This window comes from Rhinolophus sinicus, chromosome 16 (genome assembly GCF_057876585.1).
Source record: "Rhinolophus sinicus isolate RSI-liver-muscle chromosome 16, RSI-T2T, whole genome shotgun sequence".
In the NCBI taxonomy this organism is placed as follows: Eukaryota; Metazoa; Chordata; class Mammalia; order Chiroptera; family Rhinolophidae; genus Rhinolophus; species Rhinolophus sinicus.
In genome coordinates, this window is record NC_142516.1 from 51,502,861 (window position 1) to 51,526,110 (window position 23,250).

At 39.9% G+C, this 23,250-nt stretch overlaps 1 protein-coding gene and 1 long non-coding RNA gene across 5 annotated transcripts in view; one reads left to right on the forward strand and one right to left on the reverse strand.

The window, feature by feature from the left end:
* The window catches only part of GLIS3 (GLIS family zinc finger 3), a 471,393-nt gene that overhangs the window by 126,077 nt on the left and 322,066 nt on the right, over positions 1-23,250 (reverse strand). The window lies entirely within an intron of this gene.
* On the forward strand, positions 10,737-13,723 carry LOC141571339 (uncharacterized). The gene is made up of 3 exons (XR_012496100.2): positions 10,737-10,878; positions 11,515-11,645; positions 11,834-13,723. It is a non-coding gene; the product is annotated as an uncharacterized LOC141571339 (long non-coding RNA).

The following is a 23,250-nucleotide window of genomic DNA, read 5'->3' on the forward strand; positions in this document are numbered from 1 at the left end:
CACTATTTGGTTAGGTGGGCATGGAAACTAACACATGCAATACCATGTGCTATAATAAAAGGCACAAGCAAAGACAGGGATGGACTGTGTGAATCTGGGATGACACCATATAGAAAGTCACTTTTCAGATGGGTGTCAAAGTATGAATAGGTGTTCAATGTATAGAGTAGGCACTTAGGGAAATCCAGGCAGAAGAACTATCACCGGCAAAGTTCTAGAGGTGGGAAAACAGACAAAACAGACAACATGCCGTGGGAGCAGGCTGTCAGAGAGTGGCAAGAAGTCCTGGGTGGTTAAATAAAGGGTAAGAGGTCAGGGCTAGGCTGTGATAAAGACTGTGGAAAAGCCTTGAGCCCCGCTTTGCACTGCACATATCACTTTGTGTTCAGAAGGCACTCTAAAATTATGGGCTTAAACAACATGCAAACGAGAACACAGCTCCTCTGACTAAAATGCTCATTGGATTCCTACTGTACTCGGAATAAGACCTAAATTCTTCTTTGCAGTTGGCCAGTAAGGCCCATGTCCTCTGCTCCCTACCACATCGCTGACCTAATGCTCTCCTTTGTCCTCACAAGCACTCTAGCTCCTCCCCCTACGCCACATAAAGCCCTTCCCACCTCGGGGTCTTTTTCTATAGGCTGTTTCTTTTGTGCACGAATTCTGCCTCTCCCTCTTCTCAATGCTGGTTTCTTCTCCTCAGGCCTCAACTCCGTTATCACTGCCTCCAAGATGTGTTGTTCTCTGACCACATTCTCTTAGGTGGTTTAACGGCTCTCATGGGTTGAACTGCGTCCTCCTCACAATTCACGTTTGAGTTCTAACCCCCAGTACTTCAGAATGTGACCTCATATGGACACAGGGTCTTCACAGACTTAATCACGTTAACATGAGGTCACTGGGCAGGGGAGCTAATACCATATGACTGGTGTCCTTATAGAAAGGAAGAATCTGGATGTAGAGACTCACACAGAGGGAAGACAATGTGAAGAGATAGGGAGACGGCCGTGTGACTATGAAGACGGCCATCTACAAGCCTAGGAGAGAGGCCTGGAACAGATCTCTCCCTCACAACCCTCCAAAGCCATCAACCCTACTGAGACCTTGATTTCAGACTTGTAGCCTCTAGAACTATGAGACTATACATTTTTGTTATTTAAGCCACCCAGTTTGTGGTTCTTTGTTATGGCAGCCCTAGAAACATGCATCGGCCACATACCCTCTGTGTTTCCTCTATAGCACTTACCACCATCTGGAATCATCTGGCTTATTTCTTATTTACCTATTAACTGTATCTTTACATGGAGGCAGGGGTCTTTTCTTGCTTTGTCCATCTTCTTCCCTAACACCCAGAAGAGCCCTGGCATATAGTAGGTTCACAATGATATTTTTGTTGAATAAGTTAATGAAAAGATGGTGTTTTGGGTGGGCTGGTAATTGATAACTTTACTTAGCATGCATTCTAAGGACCTATGCTTGTTCCCAGGGCCTCCCCACCCTGGGCAGATGAGGGGGAGCTAGCGGTGGTGCACCAGCAGAACCCGCCAACAGTGAGATCAGCATTATCCACTGGTGCCTGACAAAAATTCTCCTTTTGCTCTTTGCCCAAGTTCTTCGTACGCACATCATTTGAAAGATCCAGTTGTTTCTTTCAGTGTCCTGATGTCCCGCCAAACCAAATTTGGTTGATTGAAATATAGCCTGTTGATGCTTTTGTAAGGCTAAAGAAGTGGATGGCAACCTTCCACCCCTTTGCTGAATGGTGTAATTGGCCTGCCAGAGAGAATTGGGGAATTTTAACACATTCCCCATTTGGCTGAGCTCACCAATTATTCCCCAGTTGCTATCAGAGCCACAGACTTTTCTTCTTTGGGGTCATTAAACTTGTCAAAACTAATTTGTCACCACAACTGCTGACCCTCATTGCTCTGACAGCAGCACAAGGATCACCCTAAATAGGCTCCTGCATTACAAGAAAGTAAATGGTTCATCAGAACCCACTGTGCTCTTGCTGTACAGCTTGTAATGGCCTTCTGACCTCAGAAGATGTGGCAACAGTATCCCAGCAGTGACACAGGTCTCAAAACCCATGTACTAATCACACTTGTGCTACAAAAAGAATATATCAGTCAGCAAGTAAAACAAACAAATGCTTGGAATACAAGTTTGAATCTGGTATGTGACAAAAATATGCTATTCTTGGGCTTCGACAAAAATCCGAACATATTTCATGTTCTCCCCATGCAACCACCCAATGGAAGTCAGGTGGAATTAAACATGCCATAAATCATGGCTACCCAATAAGCCAGTCAGAACAACATTCTTTGAAAGTTTCTTGATTGTAAATGCAAAAATATTCCAAAATCAAGGTTGCCAACATTAAATAGGAAGAAGGAAACTTGCTGTGAGGAAATAGTGTTCCGTTCTGAAGCAGTACTTTGTGGGCTCACCCATATTGAGAATAGTTACTAACCATGTGCTAGAGTTGGCAGGTTTAGTGGGTCTACATGCAAATCTCTGCACAATCAGACAAAGGTAAGAACAGTCCATTAATTTCAAAAGAATGAGGAGATCTTCAGTGCCTGCAAAGCAGGCAGCATGAAAAGTTGCATTAACTCTTTCAGGTTCAAGGGGACCAGTTAACACAGGAACGAATGAAATCTTCTGAAATAAAATATGACCTCAATGTATGTTGATATAAACATGTAATATGAAAACAGCAGTATCCAAGAACTTCTGTTCTTTTCTTCTTAAAGAGATTTAACCCTAAATATAACTGAGTTTAGAACAATGGGCTGCTACTAAATTTTCCTGGATGCAAGAGATTCGATATGATAACGATTGTACATAATAAAGGGAAGTTGGAAATAGCTGATGATGCCCACACGCATGTCTCATTAGTTTCTTCCCCAGAAATACTGATTTTCTCCTTTTAAAAGGGGTACAGATTCCCTAATGAAAATTAACACTGTAAGTATACAACTGGAAAAAGGATTAAATGCTTTGAAAAAAGACCAAGTCTTTGGTTGTTTACTTATATTTATTCAAACAAATCTGATAGGCTCATAGTTGGTCACTGATGTCATGCTTTTGAACAGTTTTTTTGTTTGCTTTCAGTTTAAGAACTGACTGTAGGATGGATTGAGAAGCAGTGAGGAGGGGAGAAACCAATAAAGAGATGGGGGGAAGATGTGAAGGCCCGAATTTCATGGGAGCCTCAGATTTAGCTGAGTTCTAATGATGTCACAGTTTTTACTCTAGCTACAGGAATCCCCCACCCCAAGCTGCACTTTCAGCGAAGAGTAAGCTAAAAACTTGGCAAATTTCGTAGTAACAAAGTCCTGAATTGGCAGCCAAGATCTGGATGTGAATTTTAAGTTGTTTTCTCCCCAAATGTCCAACAATATCTGCTGTGATTTAAGAAAGGGAAAAAAGAAAGATTTATTGATGTATAAAAAGCCACATTTCAGAGTTGCCAGTGCTAATCAATAACTGGAATTTCACAAAAGACCATGTTAGACTCAGTAATGAAAAGGACACACATATAAAGGCAAGTATAATTACATGGTATAAATAAGGAGAGGTTGCCAGAGTCTGCGTGTTGCCAAATGCCTCAAATATTCATGTTCTTTGAAAGACTTATTTTTGCGTCTATGGAGGATGAATAAACCTCGCTGAAAAAATAAGGCTCTTCCCAAACCTTTGCTCATTTCTGGAATTGAACCCTTTTGCAGGTTCTGAAATGTTTAACTTTGTTTTTCATTAATTTGACATGTTCACACATCCCCTGCACTTCTGGAGCTCTGAACAAAACTGGCAGCACAAGTGCTGGAATAGCGAGGGAAGGACCGCTCCTGCAGGGTTTCTGGCCCTGCTGGGGATGTGCTGCTTGTTCTCATAAAATGTGAGGTCAAACTCCGCACCCCTGTGAAGACTGAGTTATCGCAGGAAACTGGAGACTTTTTGGTGGTTGGCCAAGTGGGATTCCATCTCCAAATCCTTGGTGACTCAGCCAGAGTTAAAGTCAGCTCTGTGTTCCTTGGGACTATCCTTTAACACAGACATCAAATAGGAGGGCACTGCGGCATAAAGGCGGCTTCCTCCTTGAGCAGAGGTTTCACAGCCACAAAGCAGAGGGGCCATTTAAGAGTCAACTCCTGCTTTCTGGCTCAGCTGTAGAAATACAGGTAAAGCAAAAGGGTGGTATCTTTTCCAACCCAGATTGATAATATTGTTGTGGGGATTTAGGAGGTAGGGGCTGCCCTTGGGGAGAAAACCAAGGACAACATTTGCAATAAAGAAAGACAAGCCCTTTGGAGATAATGCATGGAAGGGCCGTCTGTATCCCCTAAGTCAGTTTTCAGTTTCATTTCTGAATCTGATTGCCATGAAGCTGCAATAAACTGAACACGATATCCCACTGGTAAATTGGGTCCTTTTTCTAACCTATGAGAGTCCATGAACATGCATGTTTTAAGTAAATAACTGCACTGGTACCGTGTTTCCCTGAAAATAAGACCCAGCCGGACAATCAGCTCTAATGTGTCTTTTGGAGCAAAAATTAATATAAGATCCGGTCTTAGTTTACTGTAAGACTGGGTATAATATAATATAATATAATATAATATAATATAATATAATATAATATAATATAATATCTGGTCTTATTTTACTATAAGACCAGGTATAATATATAATGCAATGCAATGCAATGCAATGCAATACAATACTGGGCCTTATATTAATTTTTGCTCCAAAAGATGCATTAGAACTGATTGTCCGGCTAGGTCTTATTTTTGGGGAAACATGGTATAGTAACTGGTAGAAGTTCCTCTGAGCTGGAGGCATTTTCCAAGCAGAGGATGAAGAGAGAGTGCTGGGCTACAAAGTTATCACTGCTGGCCTCAGCCACCGACTTCAAGGAGTGGGCGTATCATGCACCAAAGATTGATGGGACTAATTTACAGAATCATCAGCAAAAGCCATGTATCTCCTCAGACTTCATATAGCCTTTTGTAGACAGAAAGATAAATCAGAAGCTCAGAGCAAGCTCATTTAATTTTCACCTGACAGCTAGTAATAACGGAAGCATCATATAAAGGTTATGTTTCAATGAAAAAAATCTATTACTGGGCATACAAAACACACTTGCATTAATTACATTTTCTTTGCACTGCATTTGACAAAAGGTCAAGACACTACCCAAAAGGGGGTGGAGCATAGGAAGAGAATTCTATTTATTATCCGAAATTTTCTTTATCTAATTCCCCAGGAATTCTATTGCACAGTCTGTAATTAGTAACTATGCTTAATTAAATCTGATGTTCCAAAGATGACTAGCCCAAAATATTATCAGGCATAGAACAAGGATCATTTATGTTCCAACAGATGATGTTTCTGTATTTCTAAAATTGCCTGTGTCTAGAACATACCTTGCCTGCCATACTGGAATATTTGAAAAGAACAAGGGACAGAAACAGACTCTTTTCATATTTTGTCTTCACAAAAGATTATCAGGTGAAATGATTTATAACAGACACTGTCAAGGGCCTTGTATTTTCAGAATTTCTGGGTAGCAGTGGGGCATGAGGGTGAAGTAATATTTTTAAAGGAAATTATGGTGCTTCAACTTCAAAAGTTGTAAAAATTGAGGGATCTCTTAAAGCGACAAGAGACTTTTCCTTAACTAAGAACTCTTCAGCAGGGTACGAGGCTCAGGGTATGGTTCCCTCTCAGAAGTCAGATACAAATAATCCTATTCTAATCTTAGTTCTGCTAATTAGCCATTGTGTGATCTTGGACAAATTGAAAAACAAAAAACATCAAAATCCTCTGAGGGCCACAGTTTTCATGCTTGCAAATGAGAATAATATTAATAAATCCCTCCTAAGGTTTAAGCATCACAGGATGCTTAAATGCACACAGTATGTACTCAAAAAATATTATTTTCTTTCCTAAGTCAATCACTATAATCCATTGGCTTTTAACATTTAGTCACATGCTATGTTTTAATCATCAAGAGTTATAAAAGCTCTGAAGAAAAATATTCAAGCTCCCTAACCTCTGGACCAAACATGTGGATGGGAAGGTCAGTGCAATGGAATAAGTGGCCAGAAGACGCGACTTTCAGGACCAGCTATGTTCCTACTCTCTGTAGTGGGCAGCACATCCCTCATCCACCAAAGACTCACTGAAGAGGTACGAGGGTGATGGCCAAGAACTACTGGCTGCCAACCCTTCCACTCCCACCTGTGCTGTTTACTTGGATCCTAGGAAATGGAGGGATTTGAGAGAACATAGGGTATGAAATACACCACAACCTCATATAACCATGATCACTGGGCATACACATGTCATTGTATGTCAACACCCTGCTCTTCAAATTGTCTTCAGACCAGCAAGCATCAGCATCACCTGACTCCTTGATCCAGAATCCCAGAACCCATTCCTACTGAAGCAGAACCTGCATTTTAACACAAAACCCAGGTAATTGGCTTGGGGAAACCCTCTTTTAAAATATGAAATAGTGGTCTTCTCCCTGTTCTTAAGACTTTAGCTAGAGTATAAGCTCCAAGAAGGCAGCGATCTTCTACTTTCTTAAACACAAATACATCTCAAATCACTAGAACAGTGCATGACACACACTGGGTGCTCAGTATATAACTGTTGAATGAGTAACTAAACAGAACTGATAAAATTCATCAGAGTCTAAATAAGATAATGGCTTTCTTCAATGCCATCCTGGGAAATGACTACTGCAATCGGCAAGAGCAAAAAAGTTGATTCAATTAAATGCAGAAAATATTTGTTGAGCAAATTCCAAGAATTATGACTGTAATAAATCGAACACATGTTGGGGGCTAAAATTGACTTTACTGAAGCAAAGCTTTTTTTCTCAGATAATGCTAATTAATGATATAAAAAAAGATGTGCCATGAACTGCTTTAAACATTTACCCCTTTGAACAGCTTGATTGAGTTATAATTTACGTACCATAAAATCCACCCAATTTAAAAGTACAATTCAGTGACTTTTTAGTAAATTTACTGAGTTGTGCAACTCTCACCATTATGCAATTTTAGAATATTCTCATCATCTCAGTGAGATTCCTTGTGCCCATTTATAGTTAATCTTTGTTCCCACAATAGCTTCAGGCTACCTCCAATCTATTTTCTGCAAAGAACTGACATTTTGAGGATTTCTCAATCAAGTCCATGGTTGATAGAATACCTGCAATTCTTCCTGGGCATTTAGTAAAGAACCAGGATCTGTGTCTGCTAGTACTTGGCTAATCCCTTCACTTACTATATGCACAGGAAAATTGTTTTTTTTTTTAATCAACTTTTCTTTAAAAGTTGTCTATCCTACTGAAATACCAGTATTATTATATATGAATTAATGTACCAGTGTATTTATTGCTTCATTTGTTATAGGGGCAGAAAAACAGACACAGCCTGAATCCTCAAGTTACAATACGTCAACAGTATAGGCTGTGATGTGCTATGAAGCAGAATGTGTTAAGAACTACATGAACTGACTTGGAAAAATGTCCATAGTACACTGCTAAAAGGAAAAAGCACCGTGCTGAGAAATACGTATAGTATGATGCCATTTTGTAAAAAAAAAAGAAAAAAAAATCACAAGTATGTGTATGTTTCTATGTTTCTATATTTCTATAACCATCAAGAATGTACAGACATGCACAAAACTGTTAGCACATATTATTTTAAAAGGGAGGGTAATTGGGGGCAGGAGGTGAAGAAAATACTTTGTATGTTGTTGTGAGCAAATATCGCTTTGCAGTTTGAAAAGAAAAATCCCATACATTATATCATTAAAAGAATAATTACATTTTCCACGAACTCAGATTAGCTTCCTTATCCCTCCCTCCTCACCATAAATCTAAATTCATATGGTCTTACCAAAAGCAAGGGCTGAAATGTTATGTGGGTTATGGAATCCTCTGGGTTATAATTTAAGAGGTTCCAAAACTGGATTTCAAATTTACAGAGCTGTTGTAAGGGGATGAAGACCTCAACACCATGGTTTATCATGCAGTGGGAGTAGCACCTCCCCCTTATTGGTTCTCAAAAGTCATTCCAACTAAATAGAGCAGCAGAGGAAAGGTAAGTGCTCAGGCTCACTGTGGTCCTGAGCAAATGATATACATAGTCCGACAGTACTCGTCTCGATACCCATTCAAGTCTAATTAAATATGACGGAAAACTTATCAGAAAAGCAACGGAAAAGGATTTTAAAAAAAAAGGAGATAGCATTTTCACCATCACAAAATGAAATAATGATTATACGTACATATGAAAAACACATATTTGTAAGATAAGTCTGCGATAAAAAAGCTTCATAGAGGTACATTTGCAAAGATGTTTGATTAAACTACACAAATGATATCTGGAAGCTCACTGAGATGCTGTGGTTCTATTTTTTTCCATAGGTAAGATTTTTTTTTTTCCCTTTTATGAACTTTTGTTGAATCTTGTTGATTTCAGCACTGTTCTTTTTAAATTAATCTTTTAATTTAAGCATTACATCCAGGAAACCACACAAATGATATGCACACAGCTCAATTATTGCAAATTGAACACACTCGTGTAACCACCACTTAGATCAAGAAATATAACATTTCATCATTATTCCTAAAAGTAATTCAATCTTTAATTCCAGGAAAGAACATCTGAATTACCAAATACATTTGGTATATTTAGGCAGTCATTCCATCCATCGGGGTTTAGACTAGGCTGTCTGGGTAAAATTTAAATATGAGTGAGTGAGCAAATTTAAATATGACTCCACAGAGTCTAGAGACAAAACATCCCTTGGAAAATGTGTTAGGCTCCGTTAACACAGCTTGCCACAGGTCTTTTCCATTGTATCACAGGACAGACTGTCAGGACCAATGACTTGTCAGTGTTTGAGTCACAGAACTCAAGCCAAACCCTTGACTCATCCCTGTGTTCATTTTTACCCCTAAGCTTCCTTTGTCACCAAGGTGTAGTGTAATGAAATGCATGTGACCCGGCAAACCGAACAGAGCCTCACTGTTCAAAGAACGTAAAACAATTAATTTGTCAGCACAAAGTGAAGACTCAGAAGGCTGGAATATCAATCTCTTTTTCAATCTGTTATTCTTTTTTTGAATAAAAGGTTGCTTAAAATCCACATTCAGGTTAGAAATGCAGAAGTTCAAAAGTGAGCAGACCCTGCCTACTCCCTATACCTGACAAGAAATCTTTCCAAGGAAGAAAAGGTCCAGGGAAACGATTTATTAATGCCCTAGGTTTCCACTCAAAGTAGATCCTCTTTGGGTCTTGCACATACCAGATACACAGCTATTTCTCGATTTCATCAGCATTGATATAAGGTCATCAGAATCAGTCCCATGAAAGCAGAGATCTCAAGAGCTCTGGAACATTTTGTGATTGTTGCTTATAGCAAATGGTGCTTTTTAGCTGTGCTGAAGCTTCTGACAGCCCAGGATAGCTGTTTGGTTCTTCTGGAGATCTTTTCTTCCCAACCAAACAGAACGACTGTAAAGGACTCAGCTTGCTGTGTATGAATTAACCAAAGTAACCTGGGTCCTTCGTTTTTAAGTTCCATGCCTGCTTTGTTAGAAGCCCAAATGATTGCTCCTGATGACTGGAAACTTAGGCAACGAGCACCTCTGTCCAGAAACTGAGTAAAATTCAAAAAGGGGCATTTTCAGGGTGTACTGTCAGGAAAGGAAGCAAAGTGAAGGGCTTAAAATTGATTCTGTTATTTCCTGTTTCGGGATATGTCTTGCAACTTTGTGGATAAATGCTACCTATGATAAAATATTTTATTTAGAGTTGTACAGTCATTTTGTATTCCAAATGAGTAACATGCGCTGCAGTCACACACCCTCACTCTTAACCAGGAAGTCAGCAATTTAGTTTTAGATTTCATCTGTGTTTAAGTGCAAAAAGCTGGCAATAGGTAATTTAAAAACAATTATTAAGGGTGGTTTTCGGGGCTGGTACACATATATAACCACCAAAGAGCTGGCACAGAGCCTTTACCTTCAGTTCTGCTTTTTCTTAAAGTGGAGAGTAAACAAGACCCTGGCTGTTTCACTGATGCTGGTCAAGATTTGGAACTAGAACGATCCTAAGTACGATATTCTAATGGTGAAAAAATGCAGAAGTAATTTGATCTTACAGTCCTCACATTATAAGGAGATAAATAGTTTTGATTCTTCTTTGACAGAAAATTCTGTTAATTTGTGGAACATGGAGTCCAAAATGCAAATTTTCCTCTTTCCTAGTCAACTTGGGGAAACAAATGCATTATTTGGAGATGGAGAAATCACAGCGTTATCAACCTGAACGTTTGTCACAGCCATCTTCTTAAAATATTTAGAAATATTAGATCACCAGTGTTACATCTTAGAGCAGTGATTCTCAACCAGGGGTGAATTTGCCTCTAAGGGAATCTCTGTCAATGTCTGGAGATGGTTTTAACTTGTCACAACTGAGTGTGAGTGTGTGTGTGTGTTTGTGTGTGTGTGTAAGGAGGTGTCCTGCTAGTGTCTAGTTGTAAAGGCCAGGGTTACTGCTAACCATACTTCAATGCACAGGACGGCCCCCAACAAAGAATTATTTGGCCCAAAATGTCCGTAGTGCTGAGGTTGGGAAACCCTGTCCTAGAACATGGTGATGCAAGATTATTTGTGGAAGCAGAAACTGAGATCACTTTGATCACTGAAATATACACAAAATCCTCACTCCAGTCAACACAGTTTAATTTCTTTTAAACTTCTGAGAACATGTATCAAGTAACCACCCTAGTGTGAAGCTGGCAATTAAAGAGAGAAGGATGAGAAGATGAGTATTTCCCAGTCAGGTAATGAGTTCAAAGCAGGTTCAGAGGTTCAAAGTTGTCTGTATTTGCTCTGCTATATGTCCTTGGTCTTCTGGGATAAAACTGAAAAGGACAGAAAGAAATGGAGGGAGGGAGGGAAAGAGGGAGGGAGAAAGGGAAGGGAGGGGAGGGGAGGGGAGGGGAGGGGAGGGGAGGGGAGGGGAGGGGGGGAGGGGAGGGGAGGGGAGGGGGGAGGGGAGGGGGGAGGGGAGGGGAGGGGCGGGGAGGGAAGGGAAGGGAAGGGAAGGGAAGGAAAGAGGAGGAAGGAGCACCACCACCAAAGAATACAGCCATGGTGAGGTAGCCAAGTTGCTCCTCTTCAGGTGAGGACATTTGGGGACCTATTTTAGATCCTTCTGTCCACATGAAGACACTAACCACTTTCTATCTGATGTCACCCACATCAGAAGGAGCTTGGGGATGAATTCCATTTTGTGTTTTAACAGTGCCACTGACACAAAGCAAGATTGGGTCATGGTAAAACTGACCCAGCATGAGAAAATGAGTCATTATCCGATGTCTGTGCAGTCATCATTTGCACCTAAAAATAGCATCTTTCAGAAATGAGAAAATTCTAAATAAGCCATTTGGGAAAACTAATAACAGGTTTGTGAACAGGAGAGAAATGGAAATGAAAAGAGATCTATCACACAACGAAGATACAGATACAACGGACGTGCTCGGACCCTGTTGACACCATGGGTGCAAAGCTGGATCTAAACACAATAAATGAATCTGCGGTACACATGGTAGGTAGCATGATAGGCAGGAGGTTAAACGATGGGCCGACAGCAAATGCTCTATTTGATGTATTTACACATACGCCAGTAATAAACGTTCTTTGAAAAGGATTGTCTTGTATTTAACTAACAATGAAATCCAGTAATTATTAAATTATGACATCCAACTCCAGCAATGAAATCCTACTGCATTTCAGAACGCTGGACTATTAATACCGCTGCCTTCTCCGAGTTGGAAAGAGACAAGCTGATGTACATTTCACCCTTCTCCTTCAAGTCGGCCACGGCCAGTGGAAGCAGTCCTGCAGTACTGAGGGTGCCGCTGTTTGGAGTGGCGTCTGTCTGACACCAAGAAAATACTTGAGAAGCAGGCATGCCCCTGCCATCTGTGGTACAAGTATAGGCTTTGGTAGGACACTTATCTTTCATATAGCATACTGTAGTGGGTTAGTATTTCACATCTTCAGCAGTTTTCATATCTAGATTAGAATGCCATAGAGAGGGATTCCATTCTCTGCAACACTGAACTTGTACATAATTTACAAAAAAAGTATTTTGGTTTTGATGTGGGAAAGATGAAGTGAATATACCGCCTTAAAAAAAAAAGAAAAATTCCAATACGGTTGTGAGGCTTGAGATTCTTCTCTGTTTTAGGATGAAATTTAAACATGTGACAAACCATTCCAACTCTTTATTCCTCTATATAATACAACTTTAAACTTCCCTCATTTTATACTCTGGTTGTTCATTACCTCTGGATTCTGTGAATGAGGGGAGTGGTGTACAGCTCAGTTTTGGAGGGCATGTTAGCTTCTTTAGGCTGCAGGGCCTTGTGGTACAGGTAATGATGTCCCAGACAGGGGGCTCCCCAAGGAAGCATGAGCTTCTCCCTCAGTATTTGGGGCTGACAAACTTCCACCTTATTTCTGGTTTCCTGACTGAAGTTTCAGAAAGGCTTCCTGTCTGATTTCTGGTAATTCTCATGGGGTCACTGCTCAGATGAGGTATCTGTTAAGTGCTTTTCCTTGTCGAATAATATGATATGTAGGGAAGGAACCCTTAGTACTTGAGGTTAATTACTATTAGAATATTCTTCCTACCTGTGGGTGTAGCTTATACCTTTACTGGTATGGGTAAGTATATATGCATTTATTTATTCCTCAATTTGTTTCAAAAATGATTTAAGAGAGACTTCACTTATGGAAAAGCAGATTTTGATTTTTGTAGTGTAATAATTTTTCCCTAACCACGTTTCAGTGAGTCAGGAGTGTTCTGGAGAATTCCTGCTTCTGACACTAACTGCAAGAGTTAACCTAACTGCAAAGTTTGAGAGCACCATCCTCCACGAAACCACCCTCACTTCTGATACCACCTGCAAGTTTAGGGGGGTTCCCCAAAACTATGCTCAGATTTGATAATTTGCTAGATGGACCCACAAAACTCATTGAAAGCTGTTATACTCATGGTTATGGATCATTCAGAGAAAGGATACACATGAAAATTATCCAAGGAAAGAGACACATAGGGAAGAGTCTGAGAGGGTCCAAATAGGAAAACCAACCACCATTGTCCTCAGAATGTATTACCCTCCCTGCATTGATATGACACAATCTGCACAGAGTGTCACCATTCAGGGAAGCTTACCTAAGCTTTGGTGTCCAAAGTTTTTATTGGGTCTCCGTTAGGTAGGCATAATTGATTGATTGATTGATTGACTATTCTCATGGTTGATCTCAGCCTCCAGCTGGACTGACATCACAAGAACCAAAGCCCCCACCCTAATCTTCTCACAGTTGGTCTTCCTGGAGTGGCCACCTCCCTTTCTAAAGAAGACACTCCTATGAGGTATGAATCTATTATTACCTCCCAGAAGCCAAAGGCAAAGGAGATCTCTAACTGGGCAAGGCCAAGTTCTTTACTGCACAAATAATTTACCTGTTCTTACTGACCATACCAATCCCAGTCTATTCCTCTTACTATGATATTTTACTATGGGAATATTTTCCATACAAAACTGTTAGGAAATTTTTAAATGAGAAGCCAATTAAATCCAGGAATGGTAAGGGGGGTGGGGGGTGGGAGATGAGGATAAGGGGGATCAAACATATGGTGATGGAAGGAGAACGGACACTGGGTGGTGAACACACAATGGGATTTATAGATGATGTATACAGAATTGTACACCTGAAATCTATGTAACTTTACTAACAATTGTCACCCCAATACATTTAATAAATAAATAAATAAATAAATAAATAAATCCAGGAATGAATATCTCTGATAACATAAAATTACGAGTATCAAAACAAGAAGGCAACCTCTACATAATAGTTAAAAATAAAGTAAGTCATGGAAGAACAACTTGAAAAATATACACCATTTCCAACTACGAGTACACAATTAAGAAAGGGAAAACAAAAGGTTTTAATATTTTATTTTTGTAAACTTTTACATGTTTACTTTGCAGTTGAAAGTTAACCACATTTTTGTATTGTAATCCATCACAAGCCTCACAGACCTAGATGACATTTCTTAACAGAAAAGAAATTTCTTGTAAAAATCAACATTTTATGAGCTCAGATCACTTGTGATTCCTGTAAGTGCGAAAAATAAGTGGACATATGGTACAAATTCTCACTCAATTCTACTTTAGTTTGCAAGTGAGATGTGTAAAGCTCTTCAAGACCTTCATTTTCCACCATACATGAAAACAGAGTAAAGAGTTCTGGATTTGCACCTTTTTTTTTCTTTCTCAACATGAAATTTTATGAATTACGTACAGTGGCAGGTCAGGAAGTGGGTTTGAATAAATTAATGAATGGTTTCCACTGCACTTAACAAATAGATGAATATAAAAGAACCATATTTAATTTCACCATTTTTCTTTTTTATAATTAATTTCTGATTCTGGAACCTCCCTGTGATGTACAGCTCCCAATGGAGTTTGCATTTCGATTCAACGAAAGTTTCTGGATTACCTTATCCACACATATAAAGAAGTACTTCCTTCCATAAAGAATACCTGCTCCACTTGAAATTTGTGTTTCTTAGTGATTTTAATGCAGTTAAGGTACTGAGTGGGGGTAGAAAACTTCCCTACAGACACATGTAGCGTCTCCTAGTCTCCTGAAATCAATCAGCTCCATTTGTGCCTTCAGAGGAAGCAATCGCTCACTATTACAGAGGGTTGGGAGTACATGGGGGGAATTTACAATGAAACTATTACGAGTTTAAAAGAACAGCATTCATATGTTTTTTCCACCTCAGAGGTGTTACAGACTGTAGATTGCAGCTGAGGGAAAATTAAGGCCCCTATTTACACATTTCACAGTACCTGTGAAGTTGAAAAAGAAATGAACTCAGTTGCAAAAGTATGCAGTTCGCTCAGGCAATTTCACTGTCTTAGTGTAGGGGAAAATGTCCTTTAATGTCATCAGCTAGAGAAAGGCGAATACTCAGGAATCAAAAAGCAGCCAGAAAGGTTAATGTGAAAAAGAAAAAGAAGAAGAAAAAGAAAAGAAGAGAAAAGAAAAGGTGACAGGCTTAGAAAACATGATAATGCATATGGAGGATGAGGAAGAAAAAGGAAAGCCTCCTCAATCAGTGATTCTCAGGTGGGGTGGGAGATTAAAATTTCCTGGGGTTTCAGAGTAGTTTGAAAAAGGGCATTAAATGTTATAATCTCATCTTCTGAATACAGAAAAATATCTTTCATTTCTGTAACACAAACCTTGGCAAGTCCAGCTGTATGAAACCTTCTTGGCTGGTGGAGATAAGCCAGTTTTAACCCAGCAGCCAAGAAGATTCTCAACAGGAGAGGGAGTGGGAAGTCAGAGGAAGGAAGTACAAAACAAGTACACCTGAGGGCACAGAAAGGGAGGGGAGGGCTGGGGTTGTGTGGAAGTTTATCAAAAGAGGGCATTTCACTTTAAAAACCTGAAAAACATGGTCCCAACTTATCTGAAAAATATTATACTTTTAGAACCCTATTCAGTAAGAGCCCTTACTTGGGGGCACCCATAGGGGTGTCTGACATTCTGGAATACAGTTGACCTCTGGTACCTTTTGGAACCTAGTTGACCTCTGGGTGGGACATTCTTTTTTTTTTTTTTTTTTTTTTTTGCATTTGCTTGGCTTCTCTTTTTTTGAGAAGCTCAAAGCACCTTATAGGTGCTTATTTTTTAAACTTCTACAAGTGTGTAAAATAGACCAGAAACCAGTAACATTTAAGGTTTTACCTGCCTTCTTCCAAAACAACACATTTCCCTCTCTTTTATGTCTTTGTTGTGCATCTTGACAAGTCTCACAGATTCACCAAGAAAAAAGCTGTCATCATGTAATGACCCCACAAAAAACATCAAGACATTCAAACCGCTCCACAGCCTGCATTAACAAATTGCACCTGTCAATAAGCATTGATAAATGGGATAACTATAAGTGAAAACCGCTAAGGTAAATCAGTAACTTAAAAGCAAAACAATAACAACAACCAACTCCATGTAGGTGATACACCATAATTCTGTCGCTGGCTCATCAGATTAGCAGTCCGTCAGGCACTGTTGGGCCATATGTGTATTTATAAATATATCTGCTAATGTAAAGGTCGTGCTGCTCACTGCTCAGGGAAATCAGGCACATTTGGAACCATCCTTAGAAAATTTTGGTTTCTTAAAAAAAAAAAAAATATTTTGACAATTTGTGACAAATGCAATGCTGCCCCCATATGTTTTGTACTATTTAAAGGGAAATGACATCCAGTTGCCTTCACATCAACACGTAATTTTTTTTTTCCTTTTAATAATGAAGCTAGGAGATGGAAAGAAACGAGGTTACCTTCCATACATATTTTTAAAATATAAATATCTTTCCAAACTTCCTATTTCCACACTCGCCTAAGAGGATAGAGCTTCCAAAATTTGTGTTACTGTTCACAACATAGGAAATAACAGAAAACTTTTCTTCCAAATTGGAGGACGAAAGTGGAAAAATAACAAAGGATGAAAAAGTGATGGTAGATTCTCACCATGAAATGCAGACTTCTGCCCCCTTGCTCATTTTTTCTGCTCGGTAATTCCTCCCTCTTTTCTGGGCATGGAGAGGAGAAGGGCTCTGCTTAAATGTTACCCTCTGCCAACCTCTAGAGAAATCTTTAACGAATTAATTTAGAACATCCAGACACCTCAATCAGGACTGAGAAGTAGATCAGAAGGCTGTGAGATCCAGAATCCAGAATAAACTTTATATACTTCACACTCATCTGCTTGCAAGCCACACAGTCCTTTAGAACCAACAAAATAACAAGATTTCCCCATGGCATAGAAGCCATAAACTCAAACACACACACACACACACACAAACAAACAAACAAAAAACCCCAAAACACACTTGGATGACATCTTTGGTGGGAAAAAAAAAAAAAGAAAAAGCTTCTGATGAGAGGGAAAGAAAGGTATGAAAATATTTTGAGAGAATTTGTTTAATAGCCCAGCAATGCCTTCCATTCAATTTAGCCCTCAAATCTGAATAACCATGACAGATGGTTCTTGCTAGTTTTTTTTTTTTTTTTTAAAAGAGCTAAATTTTCAGATAACACAGCCTTCTGTCACTTACTCCTCACTCTAAGGTTTATGTAGTTTGTTTAACAGGTTCTGAACTGCGGGTTGTTCACTAGTGACCAGCTCTTACTTAGTGTGTGCAGAATTCACACCACTTGATACCGTATACGCAGCAAGGGGGGAGTAATCTTGTCAGTTTGGATGACCAAGGACCTTGACAGGCCACCTCTCCCCAACCCAGGTATTAGATTCACATTCTACACACAAAGCAATGTTTGAAAAGTAAAGGCAAAGGAAAGCACTCAGCCCTATCTGCCTTGCCATTTCTTTGTAGCAGAATAAACTCGTATTTGATGCTATAATTACAACCCTAATGGACACAATTTATTTTGGAGAACTGAAGTTGATATCCACTACTGCTATTATTAAAAAGACTAATGAGAACTGCTCGGTAAGAAAATAAAAGATTTATTGAATTCCTTTTGGCACCCGGCACAGCTTAGCAATTTTGAGAGCCCATCAAAACAGCAGATATACACCCTGCTCAGATGTGCTGTACGGGATGTGAGCTAGGTTTCAGATTTTCAATAACAAATCTGTCACTCTGATTTTAATTAGATGGCTTAAAGCAGCTACATCAATAATGGCAGAATGACGGCTCAGTTCAAAGATCATAGAGATGTTACTCTACTTTAATAGTTCTTTTATACAAGTACATATTTCAGAAGTTTGTGAGGCATTTCATCTTGACTACCCCTTTCACCAAAGAAGAGGAAAACATATTCCTAATTGAATTGAACCATGAACACTAACAGTCATCACCATTTCTACGCCAGGCTGTTGCATCCAGCTGGTTAGGAGGTCTCATTTCACACTACGCAGCAATGAAATGCTGCTAACTTTTATTTGTGAGTGTAAAACAGTAATATTTCATGACAGCAAAAGGCCAGTTCACGCTGCTGGGTGCACCCTCCACTGGTCTAAACCTGAGAGACAAATGGCTGTCTGGTCTCAGTACTGACAAATGGGCCTCTCTTGTGAAAAGCTCGCAGGAGAGTGGCGGGAGCACGTGACCTGGGTGGAAGGTGGAAGCCCGCTGGACAAGTTCCCACACGCAGCTGGGAACACTCCTCAGCCCAAGAAAGGGTGAATGGTGACCTCTGAGAGAAAAACTATTGCCAAGGCTTAGCCATTTCTTAAAGGGGTGGGGACATACTTAGTTATCATTGTTATTTCTTTCCACTGATTCTCATTACACAAATAAAAACGTATTGATTGAATACACTATAAAAATATGTTGCATAATATATATATATATACACTTTTCTTTAGAAAATGAAATCATGCTCTATATACTGTAAGGTTTTTTGCTTTAATAACGTATGGTTATTATCGTCCCATGTCAATAAATAGCCACGTGCCCCATAACGATGTGTCCCTTACCAAGAGACTACATATACTGCAGTGGTGGTTCCATACTATTGTAACAGAGCTGAGAAATTCCTATTGCCCAGTGATGTCACAGCATCTAACTCATTCTTCACGTCTGTGGTGAAGCTGGAGGAGACAAACTTCATCAAAGTATAGCACATACCATTATGTACAGTACATAATACTACTGATAATAAATGACTATGTTACTGGTTTATGTACTTACTTTTTATCATTAAAGTGTATTCCTTCGACTTATTAAAAAAAAATTTGCAGTAAAACAGTATGCCATGTTATGCCAGCAGCAGCCTGACACATCTCATGTTTACTTCGTTTCTTGATTGCATCATTTTCTCTTATGCCTGACTTAATCCTGTGTTGTTCTGTAGAATAACATGCTGTACAGGTTTGTGGCAGTAGGCTATATCATATAGCTTAAGTGTGTAGTAGGCTGTACCATCTAGGTTTGTATAAATGCTTTCTATGATGTTCATACAACAACAGAATCACCTAAGGATGCATTTCTCGGAACATATCCCCAGCATTAAGCAACACATGGCTATTTATTTCAAGAATCATTTTTAACAACTGCATAATGTTCCATTGTATGGGTTATCCATACCTCTTCATCAATCCCCTCTTGTTGGATATTTAGATTGCCTCCAGTTATTTTACAATGATATGTGTATATGTATACATACGTATCTATACTAATATACAGTACATGAACATGTACTCTCTCTATATGAACATGTACTATACACACACAAAAATGATTATTTAGAATAAAGTATCTTAAGATAAATTCTTAGAATTGGAACCCCTAGGTCAAAGTATCAGTATTTTAAAATACTTTTGCATCTAGGATAGCCACTGTTTTAATGCCTGAGCATAGAATGTTTGTTTCAGAAGCACCTTCTCCTGGATCCGATCCTGAGAAAACCCCAAAGTTGCTATTATGACTTTCACAGCATCATATTAATCCATAGTTCTAGCTCTACTTCCTCTACAATGGTGTTTACCACTCTCCAAAAAACTGTGAACATTCTCTAGACCCAATCCCTGCAAGTCATCCTGTTCTGATGAACCCTCAAGGATGAAGCCACAGTTACATTGACTCCCCACTGGCATGACTGACACTGACTCCTGCAATAAATATCTAAATATCACATGTTTAGACTAGAGATCAAGACCTTCACGTCAGCGCCATTTCATTGCTCTGCATCAGTGCATCAGCACTGCCACTTTTCAGTGTATCTGACCTTGGGACAGCGACTTATCTTCTACATGCCTCAGTTTCTTAAGTGTTCAGGTTTCCTACTCCAGGAAGCCTTCCTGGATCTCCCATGTCTGGGATAGAGGCCTTTCTCTGTGTTCCCACAATATTCCATACTTTACCCAGCGCAACACTTGACACACAGTTCAATAGTTGTGTGATTGCCTGCCTTTATGCAAGACTAGACTATCAAAGCAGGAACCATATGTGTCAATATTGATCACTACTTATGCGCCATTCATTGAAAAAGGTAATTACTGTGTGCCTACTTTGTACCTTGCTGCTGGGATAGGGCAGAGAACAACAGAGAAAGCCCCTGCTCACATGTGGCATATATTCCCGTGGGGGAGGGGCAGACCAATAGCCAAATAGGTTAATATACAGAGTGGCAGATAATGGGAACTACTATGGAGAAAAATAGAACAGAGTAATGGGACAGGGATGCCAGAGGTGGGGGTTGGGGTTGGGGTGGGGAGGACTTGCTGCTTAGAAAGCATGGAGTCAGAGAAGGTCTCCCCGAGAAGGTGACATGTGAAGAAAGACTTGAAGGATGTCTACAGTTGAGAGAGGCCAATCCCACTTCTTTGAGCAGCTAGCTACTTACTCTTGGTTTCAGACATGAATAAATATTTTCTTTAATAAAAGGGATCTGCTGCTTAAAAAAAAGAAAAGAAAAAGGATTTTTCAAACATATTCCTTAGTGTAAACAGCTCTGTGCTAGACACTAAATAGAATCTTCAACCAGCATAATACCCCAAACAATGAAAGCTTCTGATAGGACGTTCTTAAGTGTTGACAAGCAGCAAGGCCCAAGTTCACGCTGAAAGTGGTACAGCTGGGATCAAAATCGTTGTCTGCTACCTTGAGAGCTCACATCTCTCCACTCCGTCCGAGATGTAAGCTAGATTAGTAGCCTGCCAAGTTGTTTAAATTCAGATTGGATGGAGCTCTCACATCTCAGGCATTGTTTTGTTCCAATTTCCCACATGACCTTGCTGTGTGTTTAGACACCTCTGACAGCCCACCATGAACATAACCTAAAATTATCTTCACTTTAAGAGTTCACACTGATTGTGCTCTGTAGGGTCAAAATAATAATTTTGCTTTTAACTATCAGAAGGTATTTTAATTAAGATTTCTTCTCAAAAACTGTAGGCAATTCTAAGTCAATACAAAGTGAATGTTTTTTAAGTGTGCCTAAAAACTACTGCTCCTGACCGGGCTGTCTACATCAGATCATTGACCAATTCTACCTTCTGCTCTTCACTGCTTTTCTTCTTTTTTCTCCTGCTTGCTCCCCTACTTCCAGCTGCCAGCAAGTCAGATAATTAAATGCCAAAGTAGTGACACTTGGCATTTCAATGAGCGCCCTGTATTTACTACACGGTCTCTCTTGACAGCCCTCCCGCTCAGCTTGCGGGCAAGCTCTCTGCTGCTCTGCCGAACTGAAGCACTCCTTTGTTGCAAAGCTGGATGAACGGAAGAAAGATGAACTCGGGCAGCAGCCCAAAACTGAGAGGAGGGAGTCAAGAGACTCCCCAACATCTCTCCTTGCCACCTCTCGAAGCTTGTGTCCTCAATGCAATTAAACAAGTATTTGTTAAGACCTTAGCCCTCTGCACTCAGCCCTCTGCTGGGATACTTTTAAAATGGATTCGGTATTAAAAGGAACAGGACTTTAAGTTTTTATTTCACCAGGTACAGCCAGGATACTGCACCATACATGACTGGAAGGTGATTTCACATTTACGGCTCACCCAATTTTATATGAAAGTTATTCGTCAGAACAGAAGTAGACACTGGACATGAAAGTTTGACTCTAGCTTCCACGGCTGTAGTTTAGGCTTTGGGAGAACTGGAGTCATTCAAAATTTGCCTTTTCACCAATGGTATCACGTGTTCATGTCGCAGCTTAGCATTCACTGCCTTCTGGAAGCCTTCTCTGACCCAGTTAGTCTGGGTAAAGCACCCTCCTAGGTGTTCTGACACAGCCAGCTTCACGTAGTCCTAGACCATACGCGCAGAGGATGGGAACCAAGTCTCACTCACTGCCATGGCCCCAATGCCATGTATAGTATCTACAGTGTATCAATGGTACAATATACAATTCCAGTTAAACTGCTTTGCAAGTTAGATGGTAAAGTAGTCTCAAGTCCCTTTAAGCTATATTGAGCTAAATGTGATCCTGAAATCATCAATCATCAATTAGCAAGTCCAAAAGAGTTGCTATGTAAATGTCCTCTTCTCTTTGTTTTTCCCATTCAAGAAGGCAATTCATGGATTACATGCAAGAAACTGGCTCATGAGAGCTTCTGGGGGAATCTTCAATCAGTAACCACATAACGGTTAGTCTGAGGCAAGAACCATCACATCCCTCTGTTTATCACTGGTGCCTTGAAGAGTACATGGCAGTTAGTAGATGCTCAATGAATATTAGTGAAAAAGTGAATAAATGAGCAACCTGAAACATGCTAACCACTACCCCAATAATATTTACTCTGGGAATTTTATTTTTGAGTGAAATCAGTTAAGTAATATGCAGGAAACTGAAACATTTTTAGTGGTACCACCCACAACATACACCTCATTTTCCATTAATAAACTTCTGCTTCTGGTCAAGATGGAGTAACAGGGACCAGATTCACTTTCTGATCTGAAACACACACACACACACACACACACACACACACACACACACACCAGGCAAAATACATAAAACAACACTTTTCAAGACACTGAGCATCAGGCAATGAAAAACAGGGATCTCCAAGAGAAAGAACAAATGAGGTGAGACCTAGAACTGTCCCCACTTGTCGCCTTGAGAAAATGACCAGGCAGCACCACAAAGAAGAAGGATCCAGGCAGAATGCAGTAGACTCCCTACATTAAGGAACTAGAACAAGGGGATACCAAGGCAGCTAGAGTTTATAGGACAGAGTAGAGAAACATGGGGAAAAAGAACATGCCATAAAGAGAATATTTGCAGAGGGTTCCTCTCAAGTATTCAGCAAAGAACTGATAAGAAAAGCACAATGCACATGAGTCAACAACCTGAGTGCAAGGAAAGCACCAAGGATTAAAGTAAGCAGTGCTGGCACTCACACAGGGCAGGGTCCCTGTTACTCCTACCAGACTGGAAAAACTCGGGAGTCCACAGGCAGGACATTGGGTAGAGTGCTCAAGACAGTCTGCCTCAGCCTGGGGGGAAAATGAACCACAAACTGAGCACTGTTCCAGAGCTGCCTTACAAGTCATAAAAGTAAGACCTGAAGGGATCAAACTGCTAAGTAACTTAACTACATCCCAGACCAAAACTCAAGACGATGTCTAGGAATCAAAAATAGGAAGCAAC